The 21431-nt window shown below is 45.2% G+C and overlaps 1 long non-coding RNA gene across 2 annotated transcripts in view; it reads left to right on the top strand.

The window, feature by feature from the left end:
• The window catches only part of LOC115089701, a 59976-nt gene that overhangs the window by 18444 nt on the left and 20101 nt on the right, over positions 1 to 21431 (top strand). For both annotated transcript variants that reach the window (XR_003856209.1, XR_003856210.1), the window contains exon 2: positions 13383 to 13449. This is a non-coding gene — a long non-coding RNA (uncharacterized LOC115089701). The remainder of the gene's footprint in view (positions 1 to 13382; positions 13450 to 21431) is intronic.

The raw sequence follows: 21431 nt of genomic DNA, 5'->3' as shown, positions 1-21431 counted from the left end.
CTTTCCAAACTAGCAGGGTCATTTTTCAAAATGCAATGGACCGTTATCTCGTTCATTAGGGCCTTATCGATAGCGGTCGCATCATGACGTTAAAATTTAAATGAGGGGTTTGGGCAGGGTTAACCAAATGTTGAGCCCGGTAGCACTGCGGGCGATAATGTTTTACACATTATCGCCATCAGTAGCGCCGGAAATAACGCCACCTTTTGCAGTGGTGCAATGGGGGCGATGGTGTGAGGCGTCGGATGCGGCAGGGTGCACACTATCACCCCCTGCCTTTTTTCTGGCCGCAGCTCTTCATTCCGCTATATTTATAGAAGAATGAAAAATCTAGGCCTATGTTTACTTCCAAACACATGGAATTCTTTAATTTCCAAGACTTACCCACTCTGTGCCATTGATAATGCTGGAGGGAGTATGAGGCTGAGTCAGTCAGATGCATCTGGAGAAGAGGGGGAGTTGCATGTCTTTTTTTTTCTACAATTGTGCTCTTACAGGTAAATTTTAAAAGAAGCGCGCATGCGCCTATATATGCGCATATTAGGCGCATGACCAAAAATGCACTTAATTTTATATCGTGCATGCAAGTACACGCGTATCATTTAAAATATCCTTACCACGCGTATGTGTGGAGCCTTTATGAGAGCGAGAGAGAGAGACTCTGTTAGAGAGACACTCTGACCCTCTATATATCTCTTACACTAAGAGGGGCAATTTCAACTTGGGGTGGGCAGTGTTACAAGGGAATATAGACCCTTGCACCCTAAGCAGACCAATGTAACACCCCACCCCCAAAACCCACCCTGAGTTGAAAATGCCCCTCTTACAGTGGGAGTTATATAGATTGTCAGATTATCTCTTTAAGTCTCTCTGGTTTTCTCTCTCTCTCTCTCTCCCCCCCCCCCCCCCCCAGGTGTTCGGGATCCCTCTGGCCCAAAATCTCTAGACTTGCACCTCATCAGGACCGGTAGTTAAGTTACACAGGTGGCATGGCACGCATTGCCGTGTTCAGCCTTGCAAAATTCTGGGGTCACTCGCCTAAGTCTTGCCACTACCCCGGAATGCCCATGCCCTGCCTCTTTTCTGCCTCCTTATGTTTGACGTGCACATGGGTATGTATGCGCGTACTGCCCGGCTTCTTAAAAATTCGTGTTGCTCATGCACGGCCCATATCTGCATGCATGGAGCCGTTTTTGGGTGAGCAACGCTTTTACAATCGTCCTGTAAGGGTTTTATAGATAGACTTTTATCTTGCATCAACCAGAACAGTGCTCTATCTTCACTATAGGGCCAGGGAGGACACATTGCTCACGCTGAAGCCCAATCATGCGTGATGATCAACACCCTACTGTGCTGGTTTAATAACAGTAGCTCTTTGGTCTGTGATATGAGAGAAAATATTATTCATTGAAATCGGTTCAGTGTACTGGGGCAGTCAAAAAAGCAAACAGAATGTTGGGAATTATTAGAAAGGGAATGGTGAATAAAACGAAAAATGTCATAATGCCTCTGTATCGCTCCATGGTGAGACCGCACCTTGAATACTGTGTACAATTCTGGTCGCCACATCTCAAAAAAGATATAGTTGCGATTGAAAAGGTACAGAGAAGGGCAACCAAAATGATTTATTTATTTATTTATTTATTTATTATTTTTATATACCGACATTCATCTCAATTGAGATATCACACCGGTTTACATTCAGGTACTGTAGGTATTTCTCTATCCCCAGAGGGCTTACAATCTAAGTTTTTGTACCTGATAAAGGGTATGGAACAGGGGATGGAACAGCTCCCCTATGAGGAAAGACTAAAGAGGTTAGGACTTTTGAGCTTGGAGAAGAGACTGCTGAGGGGGGGATATGATAGAGGTGTGTAAAATCATGAGAGGTCTAGGACGGGTAGATGTGAATCGATTTTCTACTCTTTCGGATAATAGACTAGGGGGCAATCCATGAAGTTAACATGTAGCACATTTAAAACTAATTGGAGAAAGTTCTTTTTCACTCAACGCACAATTAACCTCTGGAATTTGTTGCCAGAGGATGTGGTTAGTGCAGTTAGTGTAGCTGTGTTTAAAAAAGGATTGGATAAGTTCTTGGAGGAGAAGTCCATTACCTGCTATTAAGTTCACTTAGAGAATAGCCACTGCCATTAGTAATGGTTACATGGAATAGACTTAGTTTTTGGGTACTTGCCAGGTTCTTATGGCCTGGATTGGCCACTGTTGGAAACAGGATGCTGGGCTTGATGGACCCTTGGTCTGACTCAGTATGGCATGTTCTTATTGAGTTATTTAAAAATTTGCTTAACTCAATCTATACCCATCTCTGACATGTTCTGATGCCCCATATTTTAATCAATTGCCCTCAGCCCAGGAAAGAACTATTCAAAAAGCCATGCTTTGGCTCGCTTCCTGACCCTCAGAGACTGAACCTCATTCCTCAGCTCCGATGGGATGGAGTCCCAGAGTAGCAGCCCAAAATCCTAAAGGCCCTTTGGCCCCCTTTTTGGTGGGTACCTGGAATGCAGAGGTTCATAGGGCTCATGGGTTCCCGAGGCCACAAACGCTCTCTTTCACAGCCTGCAGGCCCCGGGGTGCCGGGGCCCTTTCTGACTGTGGAAGGATAACCCTCCAAAGCCCTCGCTACACAGGCGGGAAACAGTCTCTCATGGATGGATGACCTACGCTTAGGATCACTTTCAACACTCAATAAGGCATTGGACACTAAGGTGGGGTGTTACAACATTAAATTTTACGGTAGCCAAAAAAATCTTCAAAATAATCAACAAAGTTCCAGTTGATCTTCAGCAAAAGCTGCGTATCCTTTTTGTCTTAGGCCTGAGGTTGGTGAGCCCCGTCTACCCGAAACTCCACATGGCATCGTCTCTTCCCTGCTCTGGCCGCATTTACACAGGCCAGCCCATCGATCCTAACAGCTTCACCGGGGGTGCTTGTCGGGGACGGTCTGCGAATTCGCCTGTCCTAAAATCTAACTTGCACCATCACTTAGGGGTGACACAGAATGGGATCTCAGGTGGGGGCCGCATTGAAGTTAGAAGGCCCAGACAATATTTTCATTTTAAAGCCTTCAGTGGGAGGCAACACGTGCGAGCTATAGGCCTCCCTTTCCGCGGTCTTCTCAAGGCTAGTATTATTGGATAGGTTTTTTGCAGGAGCCACCGTGTTCCTTCTCCAGCCTCCGTGAGTGAGAAATGCAGACAAAGCTGCCTGGAATAGCTCCCGCTCTCTCTTCTCTGCCCTTCACAGGCACGTAGCAGGCAATATGACTCCTGCAAGCCCTATTTCTTGTACTTCATTCTCCTCACATTCTCACTTGTGCCCCTGACAACCTCGCACAGAGTAATATTATGGAGATGGGCACAGCCGGGGGGAGGGAGGTAGTCAGGATGCTGCTGAAGTGGAAGCCTCTGCTCTTAGAGTGCTCCCGTCGGCATTTAGATTTTTAAAATTAGTTTGTTTTCAGGAAAAGGGTGGGCCAGGCACCAAATGCAGTGTACTTAAAATATGTGCGTACTGAGTGAATGTCCCAGCTTTGCGAGCTGGCGCTAACTCGTGCCCTACCCTGAAATCAATCGCGTACTGGCATACAGCACAGCTGTATCACGGACTGTAAAACTGTCCGGAGCAAAATTTATTTTATTTATTTAACATTTTTCTATACCGAACTTCATGACAAGATTCATATCAGACCGGTTTACATGGAACTTAGGGACTAAGTAAACATAACCAAATAACAGGAAGGCCGAAGCGCAGTTACATATAACAGGGAGATGGAACTTGGGGGCTAGAGTAGCCTGGGAATAAAAGGACAGCAAAAAACCTAGAGGTTGAGAACATATGTCTATACTCCCACACAGGTATCCCACACAGGTATCCTACATACTCCCTCCCTCAAAATTGCTCATCTCACCTCCACGAGAGAAAGGGCCTTTACCATAGCAGGCCCTTCACTCTGGAACACTCTCCCCACCTTTCTCCGCCTTGAACCCTGCCTGGCCACCTTCAAAAAAGGCATAAAAACGTGGCTTTTCAGAAAGGCCTATCCGGAAACCAATCAAACCTAGTCACTCCTACCCTAGTTCCTCTCTTACAGCCCCCAGCCTTAATCCCTCACACCCTGCCAGCCCCCAGCCTTAATCCCTCACACCCTGCCAGCCCTTTAAGGCACCTCCTTACCGCCTCCCCTTTGCCCGCCCTCGTTCTACTATTTTACAAAATTGCTCATTGTATCCGATGTAATTAATCTATTGCTAGTTGTAACTGCTGTAAATAGTCCCTTCTGTAAATAAGTTCCTCCTATTTCTTATTTTTGACAGTTGTTCCTTACTCTCTTTCACGCTACCTATCTTTCTCTCTCTTCTCCTGTCTCCCTTACCCCCCTCCTTTTTTTCTGGCCTGCTCCCATCCCCTGCCCCCTGTTCATTGTAATTTCCTCCTTTAATTGAGTTACTTGTAAACCGGCGTGATGTGCCATACGAACGTCGGTATATTAAAAGTTGTTAAATAAATAAATAAATAAATAAATAAATACTGTGGATGGACCGAGCATCCAGCCAATTGGGAAGCATCTGGTTGAGTTATGTTGCAATGTTAGAACTTAAGGGAAGGCTTGGAGGAAAAGCCAGGTCTTGAGTTTTTTCGGAAGGTTAGCAGGCAGGGTTCCAATCTGAGGTCAGTCGGCAGGCTGGTAGTCGGCAACTGGAATCTGGAAACTTTGCCACGGAAAACTTAATAACAAAAAAGGTGAATTTTTTAAAGGGTTTCTGTGTGTAAGTAGCGTGTACGCTTGGGTATGTTATTTTAGTATTTTCGGTTTCACGCGTACATTTTACTGGGGGGGGGGGGGGAAATTGGGCAATCCAGCGGCAGTCGTTATTTTGTAAGAGATATATGCATGTTCATTAGTGAACGTACTCATACTCTTTTTTACACCTGCTAATTGATGTGTGCCACGTGAAGTCGCACTTGTCTGTTGTCTGCAGCTGTTGGGCGAAACATCTGGGTGAACTGGTGGGGGTTCAGGATGAAGTGCCAGAGGGTCAGGGTGAACTGGGAGAGGGATCAGCAAACCAGTCCTTCCCAGTATGCGTGCAAGGATTTTCAAAACACTAGTGTTCTAACAGGTACATGCGGCGACATATTCGCATGTATATGGCTACTCGTACTTTTTACCATCGTGTTTTATAAGCCACGCAACCCACACGTACAACACATGTGCATATTATAAAATATGCTTACTTTTACCTCACAACATATGTGCGTATGTATGTTTACACGTGAAGACATGCAATGCATTGAATGCATGTGCTATTCCTACCTATTTTAAAAGGGGAGCACCGGCGTCTATTTGTGCGCAGTTCCTGGCGCGACTAGGCCTTTCCCCAGTTCCCTCCCAGTCCACTCCAATAAAAGAACGGACTGGGAGGGAACTTCCTGAACCCCCTAGCTAACCTTTCTCCCTTTTTCCCTTCTCCGACCCCTAAACCCCCCCCCCCCCCCACCACCACCAATTAACCTAATTTTTGTTAATTTGGAACTTACCTGCTCTCCCGGGCAGCAGTAAGTTCCCGTGTGCCGGCTGGCTGCTGGCGTGCGCTTCACCGGCACAGCGCCTAATGGCACTCTCCCAGCTGGCCCCCACCCCTTGTTTGAAACCTGGTTCTTCCGCGGTACTCGCGGAAAATCAGCCCCGCGTGGCCGGGCTGATTTGAAAATGCGCTTGGCATGCGTGCGCGGCCCAGCCACATGCAAACATCTCCCAGTATCGGCATGCGCCAGGGAATTAAAATTAGGCCGATATATTTTACAAGTGAAAGTAAACTAGGATTTATTTGCATAAGCCAGCCAGTTTAAAATATGTGTGTGTCAAGGAACTTAACCAGTTTACCAATTAGTCCACCAGTTCACCCAGCGCTTTTCCAGGTCATCAAGACCTTTCCGGATTCTTCATCCTGAACTTCATCCAAGTCCACTCAGACCTTCCACCCAGTCGGTACTAAACAATAAACACATTTAATAGCACTTGCAGTACATAACTGGCAGGGTAAAAATCCATATATATATATATATATATATATATATAAATGTGTCTTTTACAATAGCAGTTTGCATGCATGTTAGCCCCACCCTGGAATGCCCCAGACCATGCCTTTTTTATGCATGTATATGTGTGCACAAAACTGAAAATACATATGTATATGCGACTTTTATAAAATACAGAATACACAGGTAGAAGCTATTTATGCAATAAGATGTGAATTTTAAAAGCCCGGCCCGACTGGGAGATAATGCGCATACGTTGGACTGGCACACACCAGACAGATTTTAAAAGCCGCCTGGATATGTGCATACTTACCGCTGTGTGCACAAATGAAAAGTTAAAAACGGGGCAGTGCATGGGCATTCCTGGACTGAAATTAGCACGTAAATTCCTACGTGCACAGGTGCACATCGGGGTCCCCTGCCGCATAACTGTACTTCTGCTAAGGATGACGAACATATAAAATAAAGATAAATAGATAGATCAGTGAGGTTTTAAGGAACGGGGCAAGCAGGTGAGAAGGGAGGCTATTAAACTACGGGGGTTGGAAGTCGTGGGCAAACTGGGATTGAACTGGTAATGGCGGCGTCGCAAGTGTCTTTTAAAATCCTCCCACTTACATGGTAGAAGCAGCATTTGCAGGCATGGGTGCATGTCCACTTAAAATTGCGCGCACATATGTGCATGGTCAGGCAATTTTATAACACGGGCGCATATACGAGCGTTTCTTATAAAATGGCCGCATCCCTGGACACGGGCCAACAAATGCACACAGGTGTGTGTCCGCGCGCCTCTTTAAAGGTTACCGTCCCTTATGCTACTTTTTACGCATCTAAACTTTTGAAAATTCACCTAAAAATGCAAAAAATACCTGCTTCCGTGTTTAATTCTGGATCAGAGGCGGATTGGCCTATCGGGGAATCGGGCATCCCCCGGTGGGTCGGTCGCGCTAGTCATGTGGTCTGCCGAGTGCGGCCGTGACAGAGCCGCGCTCGGCAGACCACGTGGTATCTCCCGGGCCGGCCTGGGCGGCGAATCCCCGGGCCGGTCTTCATCGGGAATCCGCTGCTGTTCTGGATGTTTCTTCATGCAGTGTCGTCTCGATTTATTTCTTATTTAAAATATGCACACATTCGTTTATGAAAAGGGTAAAGAAAATATGCATTTTTTTTCTTTGCTTTGGAAACATTTGCTCGTACTGTGGGAGCAGAAATCCGTGGTATTTTATAAACTGTGCAACTCTCGCCGCAGGGGTTATAAAATAGTACCCTACCATTAAACATCGCACAATGCTATACCATGGATAGGTTTGAACGTTGGGCTCAGGGACGGTAAGTTTCAAATGGGTGTGCGGAGGCACATATACGCATGTACGTCAAGCATGAGCCTAGGCACATGGCAGTTTTTTAACATACACGCACACACGCGCCTACGTTATAAAATAGCCTGGGCATGCATATGTGTGCGCGTACAGCCATGTAATATCGGGCATGAGCTGCGCAAGTGGGGGGATTTTATAACGGGCGCGCATCCATGCCGTGACCGGTTTCACCAGTCCGGCCACCAGTTCTCCCAGTCTAGAGCCTGTTACCCCAGACCCCTTAAACCACTCCGGGATGCCTGGGGATGTGTTTGTTTTTCTACCTCACACCTCCGCCATAGCAGAAGTAAAGGTGCGCAGCACTGGACCTGGGTGCGCGCCAGGCGCGTAAGTACCTGCGCGCACTTCTCTTGGCCCTGCCCCCGAATGCCCCTGCCCACCCCACGCCCTTTTTTCTCCGAGTGCACGCACACGCACACAGACACACTTTATAGAATCGGTTGGACACACGCGTGTGCTAGATGCGCACATCTCACAGGTTTTGGCACGTGCCCGGCTTTTAAAATTCACCTCAAAGTGAGCAAACGAAGGGCCTCATTTACTAAGCATTTTTTTTCCCAACGTCACAGAATGGGAGAAAAGCCTTGGAAAAATCTGTCCTCCATGGCATTCATTTACAGAGCTGAGAAAGCAAGAGAGACACAAAGCAGTGTGCTGCCGAGAAGAGACAGCAAGGTTTAAAAATAGAGGAAGAACTTCATCAACTGTATCAGAGGGATGAGACTTGTGAATGAAACTTCATGAAATATCAACAGTGCTACGGCAGCAGGTGCTATTTAAATCGCAGCCTAAAGAAGACGTTAATAGATCAGAGATACAGTGTATGCTTACGAGCGTGTGTGCGCGTGTGAGACTCCATGCCATCTTTATATGGGGAGGGGCACGTGTGTGTGTGTATATATATATATATATATATATATGTGCCTCGGGGGGGGGGGAGGGGAGGGGTTATGTGCTGCCTGACTCAGAGAGGGTCATTTCCACTAAAGTCGCCTAGCAAGTCAAGATACATTGGCATGCTTGTACTCCTCTAACACCAGTGGAAATTACCTGAGTAGTTTCTGTTTGAAATTTTGCCTCGGCTTGGGCAGATGCAAAAGTGCCCACATTCTTTGCCCCCATTGTTTCTGCATGTTGAATAACAGGGAGGAAAAACTGAATGACCTTTGATTGTACGGGGATAAAACTGCACGTGATGTAAAATACATATGTATTTTTATCTGCTGAGCAGGGGAGGGGGTGGTAAATCCTGGTTAGCTCTATCTGTGCAAATAAAGTTCTAGATTGATGCACTCTCTACCTAGCTGCAATCAAGCTAGGTAGAGAGTACATTGTACAAATCAACTCCTCTCTTCTCCTAGAACAAGCAGGATGGTAGTCCTCACACGTGGGTGACATCATCCCATTTCAGTAAATGATGGAGGAGAATGCCCGGCGCAAAATGCTGGAGATCCTCCAGTTTGTGGAGGCTCCTAAAGAGATCATGGCAGTCCCGGTGCACGAGATCTTTAAGGAGTTGCTGATGAGGATTTGTGAGCACCCCCTTACGGTTCCTCCTGTTAACAGGAAGGCAGATGGGGTTTACCTTGTTCAACAGGCTGCCGGATTTGACAAGTGTCAGCTGGCACACCAATCAGTAGTGGTCGAATCTGCTCTCAAGAAGGCCAGGCACTCTCACACCCATGCCTTGGTGCTCCTGTGGAGAGAACACAGAGCGCTAGACGTCCTTGGGAGGAAAGTTTTTCAGGGGGCTATGCTCATTGCCTCTTACCAGCTGTACATGAGCCAATACTCTCACAACCTCTGGAAGCAAGTGCAGGAGACAGCCGAGGAGCTGTATCAACAGCAACAAGACACCTTTCTGTCACTCGTACGTCAGGGCCTGGAGTGCGGAAAACATGAGATGCATGCCACCTACGATGTTTTTAAGATGGCAGCGAGAGTTTCTGCAGCAAGAATCGGCGCCTGCAGAATGGCACGGCTATGGGCCTTTCTGAAGATGGTCTAAAAACCAACTCCTTTAGGGTACATCTAAGTGCAATTGGAGCATACCACCAAAGTGTAGATGGTACGCCCATCTCCATACAGCGCATAGTTCTACACTTCATGCTGGGCCTGCTTCAGTTGAAGCCTCCCCTAAGGCCTTCCGTTGTGTCTTGGGACCTCAATGTGGTACTAGCTCAGCTGATGAAAGCTCCTTTTGAGCCGCTGCACACCTGTGACCTGAAGTACCTGACCTGGAAGGTCATATTTTTGATGGCGGTCACTTCAGCGTGCAGGATCAGCAAACTTCAGGCCTTATTGACTTATTCACCTTATGTCAAGTTTTATCATGACAGGTGATCTTATGCATGCACCCTAAATTCCTGCCTAAGGTGGTGATGGATTTCCATCTTAATCAGTCAATTGTCCTGCCAACATTCTTTCCCAAGCCCCATTCGCACCAAGGCAGATGAGCACTGCATAGTTTGGATTGTAAGAGAGTCTTAGCTTTCTATCTGGCGTGGACAGAAGTCGATAGTCCACCCAACTTTTCATTTCTTTTGATAGCAATAGATTGGGAGTTGCCGTTGCCATACAGACACTATCCAATTGGCTAGCAGATTGCATCTCCTTCTGTTATGCCCAGTTGGGGCTTTATCTTGGAGGTCATGTCAAGGCTCATTTTGTCAGAGACATGGCAACATCGGTGGCCCACTTATGAGCAGTTCTCTTGGAGAGGAGATCTGCAAGGCTGTGACATGGAGTTCTCTCCACACATTCACATCACACTACTATCTGGATGGGGATGGCCGACATGACAGTAGGTTTGGCCAGTCTGTCCTCCAGAACCTGTTTGAGGTATAGAACCCAACTCTTCCTACTTAGTGCCCGTTGTTTGGGTTCAGGCTGTCTCCCCCCTGTTACCAACAGCTCTGTGGTTGTTGTGCCGTTGGCACCTGGTAGGTGCTCGTTGGTCCCCTGTTGTGTTGGAGAGCAGCCTGTAGCTAGGGATTCATCCATGTATAAGGACTACCATCCTGCTTGTCCTAGGAGAAAGCAGAGTTGCTTATCTGTAATAGGTGTTCCTCTAGGTCAGCAGGATGTTAATCGTCACGAAACCTGCCCGCCACCCTGCGGAGTTGGGTTTCTCCTATGGTTTATTATTTTATTTTAGCGTTATTCTATATTACGAGACTGAAGAGTGGCCCCACACGGACGTGTGGATTAGGACATGCTGAGCATACTCAGTGTGCCTAGTCAAAGTTCCAGAAACTTTGACATAAGTTTTCCATGCCAGGCTCCATCCGATGATGTTACCCATGTATGAGGTCTAACATCCTGCTGCCCTAAGAGAACACCTGTTACAGGTAAGCAACTTTGCTTTACCTTTCATCACTCCAAATGACAGAAAATCTTCACTGATGTCAACTTTGCTGTTCATACCTCTGACTGTGTATATAAAACTGCCCCCCAAAACCTACCCCACCCTCCAAACCTCACCCTGAGTTATAAGTGCCCCCTCTTACAGTGGTGTAAATAGTAAACTTACATATTGGTCTCTAAAGAGTCTCTCTCTCTTTCTCTCTCTCTCCCTGAACCGCCCGTTCATTACTATTAACTGCTCAAACTCCTCCCACTTGCATACTAACACGCGTTGCACTATTTACCACATGCGAAATGATAAATGACTCAGAAAGTTACGTAGATAACGCCCGACTGCTTTGCTTGAAAACCATCTTCAGAAAGGGTACTGTGTGAAAAATGAAAGCCCACCCCTGCAGCAACAGCAATACCGGTTATGAAAAAATGTAGAGTTGGATACTGAGGAATGCGCTGATTTACGCGGGTGATTGTGTTCTGTTGGGAAAATTTGCTCAAAGGAAAAAAAAACTTTTTTTTTTAAAATTTTTTAAAGAAATAATTGCAAAAGAAGTGAATGGTGAACAAGCCTGGCGCAGCCCATTTAGAAATACTCGGGCTTTTCTCTCCGGTTTCTCTCTCTCTCAGTTTCCAGTTTGTTATCTGGAAATTCTTTGTGCTGGTGTCTCCTTCTCAGAGGTGCTGAGGTGTCCTGCAGAGCATTCCGGTTCTTCCAGAATGGACTGCGCCAACCATCACTGGCCACCCTGCAAATTTTCACTTGCAAAAAAACCCCCCCAAAATCACCTATGACAGCAGTGAAGAAATTTGTGGCTCTTCATTAATATTCGTGAATTGATACAGACTAATGGAAGATTTAAAGGGCCAGGACTTTATATATTTTCTCTCTCTCTCTGCCTACCTATCAACATTTAAACCATGATGCATGGGTGCACTATGTGCCAAAACTGAAATAGTAGATCTCACTATAATACATGTATACACAAACTTTCATGGGTGATTTATTCTCAAGCTTATCAAATGCATTTCTTCAAAAAGCTGAAGCTACTGGGCTTTCTCATCAGTATCTAAGGCACAATAAGATGTATTTTTTTTTTTCACATTAAAAAACTGAAGAGGAAAAAGCAAGGGAAATATTTTGAAAGTCAATTAAAATTTTGTGTACGTTTTCATTTTTTAATGATAAATTGAGTTACTAATTTTGTCCGTGCTCTTTGTAGACACTGCAGGTTTAATTGCTAATTGTTAACTGCGAATGAATACATTTGCATATTAATTAGCTCCCAATTTACATTTTTAATTTGCTTCCTTCAAAAGGTGCAAGATAAAAGGTCGTGTTATTTTAAATAATTTATGCTTTATTGCATGAAATACTCTAATACGAAATGTGCCTACTAATTTTAACCCTTTTTCTGGGAAGCAGGGCGAAGTACATTAAAAAGGGAGAAGGCATATTTGCTGGGGTTTTGAAAAACAACATTATGCCGGCCTCGTCTGTGTTAGAACTTGCTTTTTTCCCGAAGCCTGGCCTGGATGGAAATTAACGAATCCTCTCCCTCACCAGCGGTTTTAGAAAGTGATAATATATTAAGGGAACTGAAACATCTGCTGAAAGAGGAAGATGGGGACCTGTTATTTCATGTACAAGATTAGCTAGAAGAGGGGGACTTTTTTTTTTTTTCTTTTTCCCAATAAATAACCCTGCTAAATCAAACGTACGAGGAGGGAATACACATGATGCCAAGAGCTTTTTTTTTTTTTTGGAAAATTGTCTCTGGTGTATTCGTTCTTCATGCTGAGGATTTTTTACATTTTTTTTTTCTTTTGTAAGTAATCAGTAGGGATGATGAGGCATGTTAGTGAGGAACACTGGTATCTGTCCCATCCATCCTTCAGTGCAAGAAATTCAGCTTCAGACAAGCCCGGTCTTTCCTCTATCTGACAAGTACCCTTACAGCAGACATTGATATCTACTTGGTCTTTTTCCCCATAAAAATCTATCTATCTGTCTGTATTATATATATATATATATATATATGGCATATAAACATTTTGTTTTCCTAATATTAAGCTTGTATTATATGTGTCTGTATGTATGTAGAGAGAGAGAGTGGGAAACTATCAAGAATCAAAATTCTGCTTTATTCATGGCTTTTTTTTATTCTAATGAATCAACTAAGCAAGAAATCCCAGACAATAGAATTTGAATCCCATGATCTGTTTCCACAACAAGGTCCTTTATTCTGCTTTTATTTTACATACTCTTTTTTTCTTTATTCAGCAAAGTCTTTGTGAGGGTGTTATTTTGAATGGGGCTCGCATAATAACCATTCCCTGACTGAAGCAGCCCCTTCTTACGCACACAGTGCCTGCGTCCGTGCACGTTTCAGTGCAGCATTCCCCACAGGATCAGATATGAATTCCTTAGGGAGAACTGAACTGCGTGGAAATCCGGTCAGGGGCTTCTCCTCCAGTGCTGCCAAATTGAAACGACAGGTTCCCTAACCCCTCGCTTTTAAAGCAATGGAGGTAAGAACTGCATTGCATAAACTCTCTGTTTTATGTGTTATCCAGGTTAAGGGCGAGAGGAAGGGAGAGTGAGTGAGCAAGCGAGAAGAGGAGCACGAGCAAGAAAGAACAGGTAGGGGAAGCGGAAAGGAAAGAAAAATGTACAGTAGCTGAGATGGGAAGAAACAGAAATAAAAAGAGAGGAAAAGCCTGATTATTCAGTCAAACAAAAAAAAACCGTCATGAATGCAGGCAATATCACAACAAAGAGATTTTATTTTCACATGGAAGGTATCGCCCTGGGAGTGGCCAAGGCTTCCGATGTCGCCAACGTATGTGTGCCCAAGTTGCAGTCATTGCCGTATTCATCTTTGGAAGCTGTGTGCTGAGGATATTTTTATTATATGCTCTGCTACCAGAGAGCTGCTAAACTCGTTTCGCCCCCAGGGTTCACCAATATGATACCAGCCTGACGTTTACAATGCAGAGAGGTACTACCAGGATTTCCTTCTCAGACATGACTGAATATTCAGATTTAGTGTTTTAGCATCATCATTTACCATAAGGAGACCGATCAGAATACTATTCTGTTGTACTATCGAAGTTGCTATCCAGCTTCCTTAAAAAAAAAAACCAACTCTTTACCTGTTTGCCAGTTCTTTAGCTGAAGCCGACTTTTCTCTTTGAGACATGATTTTAAAGGGAAAGCCCTGGACATGTACCATTGTTTGCTTTTCTGGATAGGGGTTACCCTAGCAAGATAATTCATAATGGGCCTGATTTTTTTAAAAGCATTTACACTTTTAAAATTGGGTTTTACACATGTAAGTGCACATTACCTCTGTAAGTGGGCTTCTGAAAACTGCTATAATATATGCCACTGCATTATCAATAGGATATTCATGTCTAAGTACCCTTTAGGTGCGTAAATGGCTTCTGAAAATTGCTTTGATAGTATGTTACATTTACGTGCGTAACTTCTTTTAAAATTCACTTCTGTGGGCCTGATTTTAAAAAGCATTTACACGTTTACAGGTGAAATTTTCAAAGGAGTTACGCGTGTAAATGTAACATGCTATCGTAGCAATTTTCAAAAGCCACTTACACATGTCACGTGCACTTACGCGAGTAAATCCTATGGACAATTCAATGGCCTTTTATTGTAGCAATTTTCAAAAGCCCACTTACACAGGTAAAGTGCATTTACACATGTAAACCCCATTTTTAAGCATGTAAATGCTTTTTAAAATCAGGCCTATAGGGTATAAGAGAATACTTTAGTCTGACTGTACTCAATTGTTGCATACTTCACCCCAGAGATTTTCAAGACTGAACTCTATACTTCTTTTTCTAATCTGGCCACAGGGGTTAATCGCATAATTCATTGACGTTGGCATATTTTGTGTTTGCATCCCACTTTAAAAGATTTTATTTTATGTACACGGGGTGCTAATATCCAGGATACATTAATAGCTGCTGACTTAAGAGCCAACTGCATCCATTACTTGAAATACTGGTCATAAAAACGAGGCCTTTGCAGCATGCGAGTTTATACCATCAAATTATCAGACTTTGTCCAACCACAGAGTAAAAATGAATTTTAAAAGCCCGACTCGCCCATCGAGCGGGGGGAAGCACGCGCCAAGCAGATTTCAAAAGCCACCGAGATACGCGCAGATCTCGAACGTTTTTTCAAAAAGCGGCAGAGTGTGGCTGTAGGCTAGGTGGGGCATGTGCACGTAAATACTGCTGCAGCCCGGTGTGTGCCAAAGCCCCCAGCCGTGTAACTTTCATTCTGCTATGGATGCCGTAGAAGTTAAAACGTAAAGAAAACTGGGCAGATCTGCGGGGCTAACTGTAGGAAGTGAAGGCTATCAAACCAGGAGAGGCTGGAGGACCTGTCTCTTTACTGGGTGAACTGGGGACGAGCTGGTAAAACTGGGAATGGCGTCAGCACGCCCCTTTTTAAAATTCCCCTATTTACCCGGTAGAAGCCGGATTTGCTCACAGGTGCACACGCCTACTTAAAATGTGGCACACGCATACGTGGCCAGGCTGTTCTAGAATATGCGTACATTAGCACACGTATCTTATAAAATAACCTTATACTTGGGCACAGGCTGACGTATGCGTGCAAATGTGCGCGTGCATGCCGGACTGAAAGTTTTATTATCCTTACACGTGTATATGTTACATCAATTGCCAATCACAGAATTAGTGTCCAGTTTTCTTATTGTATGTGTGCAAAGTGAACGCTAGAGATGTATTTCTATAGGCACAAGTTATCTGCCCAAATGGTTTCACATTGCATTGAGACGAGCCTTACTTCTAAAGACTTGTGTTGGTTTATTATTGATCAAACGCAACTGCCTCTACAGGGTTGAGTTGAGTGCAACAACGTTCTTCTGAAAGAGAAATGAGGTGGATTAATATCTGCATGGTTTAAACATATACATAGAGTGGGGCATGGTACTTTAAGTTATTTGATGCTTTATTCAGTACTTTTGTATTTTTGCAAGGTTTCCTGTTCCCTTATTTTACTGAATCTGGTTGATCACATGATGCAAAGAAGAAATGATCTTGATTGGGCAACATGACCCTTGTGATTAATAGATGAATATATATATATATAAGAAGTAGGGGTTTGTGCATTTGCAGTTGCCGTTGACAAGCTGAAATGGTCTTCGTCTGAATCAGAGGCTGTCTACTGAAGCTGGAAACGCCGAAGCAGAGGTCAGGAGGACTTTGAAACACAGCTGTGTCAGGTGATAAGAAATGGAGATCCTGAGTGATAAAAAAAAGAAGAATCTAAAGTCCTGAAACTGGTTTGGGATGTTGACTTCTCCACATAATTGAGCTACATTTTTCACTACATTCAGCATTTACTGCTAAGGAAATATTTAATGTTTATTTGACTTTAATGTACTGGACTTTTGTATTTTGATTGGACTTTTACTCATTTCATGCACAACAGATGAAGTATGAATGTACTTGGCATATGGCTTTAAGAAGGGATGAAAACTGTCCCTGAATGTAATCTCCACCTTATCTACACCTTTGTTATAATATTGCCTATATATTCACCGGTTTTTTGTTTGAGAAACAGAAATAGACAGGAAGAAGGATAGAAATAGACAGGCAAACAAAGGCTAAGAAAGATGGTGAGAGGAAGCATTAGAGAGAGGGGGAAGAGACCTGGAGAAGGTAAAAAGCGAAAGAGACAATGAGAACTGAGGAAGGTTTAAGTCGCAGAACAGAGAAAGAATGACATGGGAGGGACTGAAAGTTAGCAAGAAGGGAGAACAGGAGACGGAGGAAGACAAAGACGTGCCCTGCCAGGCTAAGACGCGTTCTGGCAGGAGCACATGCCAGGCTGTCCTTCCTCTCCCCACCTAAATCTGATCGTCAGCTTTCAAGCAGACAATACGTCCCGTTACGCTGCATCCAGCAAAATAACCCGGATTTAATTTTATCCAGTATAGGCCAAACACATTAGAAATTATTATTTTTTATCTTCTGTATGGCACAAAATTGTAGCTAAAAGCTTTGCGTGCCAGATATAGCTCCATGTAGTGACATGCCAGCAGAAACAGAAACGGTAGGGAAAAAAGCTCCCAATTTAATGGATTGAGAATATTGGAAAAAATGTAGCTCCACCACATATGCCCTAATTCCTAAGCAATAAAACAGTAAGGGGGATATATGGTAATAACAGTAAGTGCAAAAACATTTGCCCGGTTCCGTGAGACATTTGGAGTTTGTATAAAGGCTGAACCCGAGAGCTCTGTTTTCTAAATGTGGATAAAAATACAGTGATGTGAAACTCCGTCCTTTAATCCAGATGGTCCTGCTTGGGAGAGGATGTCCTTCATCTTAACACACAGCATAAAAAAAAAAGTGAGCTAGGGGAATTGCAGGAGATTTGATAAATACCATGACATTTTACCCGGGACTTGCTTACATCTCTTGTGATTTTTTTACGAAACCCGTTTTATTTCTTTATTTATGGCCCATTGTAGGGGATGAGGAAACCTCACCCCGACTGGAAACATCCTGCTGAAGGGTGGAGTTCGTGCTTTTGCCCCTCTCTGGCATTTTTTTTCAAAGATTTTGCCCTTGGACATGGACCGGGAGAAAGCTTCCTGAAAACCGGGCCTGAGGCCGGTAACGTCTTTTCCTTGGCGTCTTTTAACGTGGATGCATTTAAAGGAAGCGAGACATGCAGAGTCTCTCGCTCTTGGGGCTTTTAAAATACTCCTTTTTTTTAGGTCCAGAGGTGCGCGGCAAAGTGAATGAAAGTACGATTTGAGCGGAGAGGGTCTTGCGCTGTTAAGTGTGAGGCTGGCAGTCGAGGAGGGCCCCTGCGCTATTTCAGTAAGCGGGGAAGAAGAGTCAGACTCCCTGGGCACGTTAGCGTGGTGCCAACGTGCCAGCCGATTGTAGGCGGCTGCGGCTCGTGGATGCCTGGCATTTTCCAGCCTCTTGTGGGGGGGGCAGTTCCAGGAGCTGATGAGATGCTTGGTGGTGCCCCGCATCAAGTCTGGACTTCAATTAGGACAGGAGGCCGAAAAAGAAGTGCAGACCAGAGTGATTTCGTTTTGCGGGTATCGTTCTGCTTTCTGTTGTAGCCGGCGCCCGCAAGAGAAACCGCAACCGAGAACGAACAATTTGTTTCCGTGTCAGAATAACTGAGGGGCCAGCCCCCTTTGTGACCGAGCAGGAGGGGGCGAAGAGGGAATTTTCAGTTTTGTGGAAAATATTTGGTGAAGTTGGCCTGTTCCTGGAAATACTGACCATGAACGGAAATGGAGTCGTTTCTAAATAAGAGTGAGAAAACCAGTTTAAACTGTTCATTTTTAAGCTTTTTGCCATTTACTTAAAAAATATTAAACGTTAACGTTTCAAAAAAAAAAAAAAAAGAGGACGTTTGGTGAGAAAGCAGTGGAATTATGAATTCTCTGCCATTTTTGTTACATATGGAAATAGAAAAAAAGGTTTTAAATAGCTCTTTTTTGTTTGCAAATAATCTTTATGCTTACATCTAAACTGGACAGGCAGAAGGAAGAGTGCCCTTTAAAATATCAAGTCTTTCCTTTGTTGACCTTTTGTATGCTGCTTTTTCTTCTTTGTTCTTGAAAGCAAGTTTTGGGTTTTTTTTTTTTTGGTATTATGTACTTTTTCAGGGCAAGCAAGAGATGGGCACCTATTAGAAGTTGGCTGATGCACCCAGTTTAAAAAAATGTCCTCTTAGGTACAATCTTGCACGGCGGGTGCCACTTTCCTACGCAGCCACGCGCTGTAGGTAAATACCTTAACGCCACCATGTTGGAAAAGTTCAAACGAGAGATTTCAAAATCAGCAGACTCTTAAATAAATCTTTCATTCTCCGGGGGGATGAAACGGAAACCAGGAAGAAGAGGGAGACATGAGCAGCAGCTTATTGCATCTGATGCACTGACAACATTTGCTTTTGACTGTTGCTCACATATTATCTAATTTAAGAGAGCTGGGTGCTGTGCCGCTACTTTCAGTGGGTGTCGAGAATGTGGATAACAAAGGATCCTCAGTATAAAGAAGCAGACGCCGCTTTTGCCTGAGAACAGGTCATGCCATTTCAGCGCTGTTGCTGTTTGCCTTTGAGGGAGCCGCAGATTGGGGGGTTTTGATGAAGTCGGTGGCAGAGAAGCTATCGGTATAGCATTCTCTAATTTTAATCAGTCTTGCCATCGCTGCGTTTGAATGGTCCTTATGCCACAAGCCTGTCGATTGGTTTTTGTAGTTTGTGCTCTTGCATTTCCTCTGATCAAACTTCAACTATGATTCATGAAACAGACAAAAAGAAAGTTTTGAAACGAGCAACGGGGTTTTTAACATGCATGTGCTCATGCACGCACACGCACATATATATGTAAACCCCACCAGTGGGGAGGAACCACATAACTAACCACCTCTCAGCAGTGGGATTTAGAGGGGGCATGTATAGCATGCCCACCCAACTAAAGGTTTTCCGAGAGGTGGTGAAGAGAGGCTGAAGCAGATGGTAAGAACATCAAATAAAATAAACACAGGGAGAATAACTTTCAACCAACTCCACGTGGCCTCATCTACTTGCGTATACGGTTGTATGGAGATCTAGTACAGTATTTTATAACCTGCGCACATCAGGTACATGCAGATTTTGAACTATGCATATGTCTACCTCCCCAAAATACACACTACAACTGAATATTTGCAATGCACAGAGAGCACGTACTTTTGTTTCACTCCAATTTATTCTTTCTATTTAATGAACCAGGAAGCAGAAGAAAGAGCCTGAACATTTTCTAGCATGCGTTAATGATGACATGATACCCTGCTATATTAGTAAGAATGACAGGGCCTGAAGCTTGACACACCAAGGGCCGGATTTTCAAAAGGTTACGCGCGCCGGGCCTATTTTCAAAAGGCCCAGGGACGCGCGTAAGTCCCGGGGCTTGCAAAAAGGGGCGGGGTGGGGTCAGAAGCTCCCGGCTCAGTGGCCATTTGTTGCTGTGCCGGGGATCGTGAGCTGGCAGTCGGCCGGCGCGCACAACTTACTTCAGCCCCAGGGCTGAAGTAAGTTTTGGAATAAAAGAAAGGGAAAGGGCGGGGGAGGTAGGGGAAGGGAAGGTGGGTTGGGGGGTGGGGAAGTTCCCAGAGAGGCCGCTCCGATTTCGGAGCGGCTTGGGAGGGAACGGGGGAAGGCAGCTCATGTTATAAAATCGCGTGTACATGTGCGCGCGCCGGGTAGCGCGCGCACATGGACGCGCTCGGCTGGTTTGAAAATCTACTCCAAAGAGAACAAAAGCAAGCTCAAGAGCATCACTAATACATATAGGGGCGGATTTTCAGAGCCCTGCTCGCGTAAATCCGCCCAAAACCGGGCGGATTTACGCGAGCAGGGCCCTGCGCGCCGGGAAGCCTATTTTACATAGGCCTCCCGGCGCGCGCAGAGCCCCGGGACTCGCGTAAGTCCCGGGGTTTTCGGAGGAGGGCGTGTCGGGGGCGGGCCCGGTCGTCGCGGCGTTTCGGGGGCGTGTCGGCAGCGTTTTGGGGGCGGGTACGGGGGCGTGGCTACGGCCCGGGGTGGTCCGGGGGCGTGGCCGCGCCCTCCGTACCCGCCCCCAGGTCGCGGCCCGGCGCGCAGGAGGCCCGCTGGCGCGCGGGGATTTACGCCTCCCTCTGGGAGGCGTAAATCCCCCGACAAAGGTAAGGGGGGGGTTTAGACAGGGCCGGGCGGGTGGGTTAGGTAGGGGAAGGGAGGGGAAGGTGAGGGGAGGGCAAAGGAAAGTTCCCTCCGAGGCCGCTCCGATTTCGGAGCGGCCTTGGAGGGAACGGGGGTAGGCTGCGCAGCTCGGCGCGCGCCGGCTATACAAAATCCATAGCCTTGCGCGCGCCGATCCAGGTTTTTAGCAGATACGCGCGGCTCCGCGCGTATCTACTAAAATCCAGCGTACTTTTGTTTGCGCCTGGAGCGCAAACAAAAGTAGGCTATTCGCGCGCCTTTTAAAATCCGCCCCATACTGAGAGGGGGGGAGGGTTTGGGGTGGATCCCGGCCATCATTGGGCCTACAGTAACCTGCAGCGTTAATGCACAAGAGTTACAAAGATCGCAAAAACCAGTATTGATGCCGGATTTACAAACGGCTTTATACCCTTTAGTAAACCAGAGCATTAAAATCACAGCCAGTGCCCATACTAAACTCAGCCATTAACACAGGTTAAAATTGTTTTTAACACAGCTTAGTAAATAGGCTCCAAAGTATCTTTATTCCTAATAGTTATTGGGTCCCACATACTGTATTAAGAATTTTCTCCCATTCTGAGAGGCAGATTTTAAAAGCCTTGCGCGTAAGTGGGCCGCCTGGGAGCTACACGAATTTTAAGTAGCCGGGAAGGGCGTGTGTACATTGATGTACACACGAAGGGCGTGTTCGGGAGGTGAGGTGGGGTTAGGGGGGGTTAGGGGGGTTGATACAGACTCATTCAGAGGTATCCATTGTAAAAATTCACATTATTAAAGAATTTTAGACCTTATAAGTGATTAAAAGGAGTTGATTTGTACAATGCAGATAGCAGAGAGTGCAAATCAACTCC

The sequence above is a fragment of the Rhinatrema bivittatum genome, chromosome 4 (genome assembly GCF_901001135.1).
Source record: "Rhinatrema bivittatum chromosome 4, aRhiBiv1.1, whole genome shotgun sequence".
NCBI classification, from domain to species: Eukaryota; Metazoa; Chordata; class Amphibia; order Gymnophiona; family Rhinatrematidae; genus Rhinatrema; species Rhinatrema bivittatum.
The sequence above is the reverse complement of the archived record's forward strand: the minus strand, read 5'-3'. Positions and strand labels throughout refer to the sequence as shown.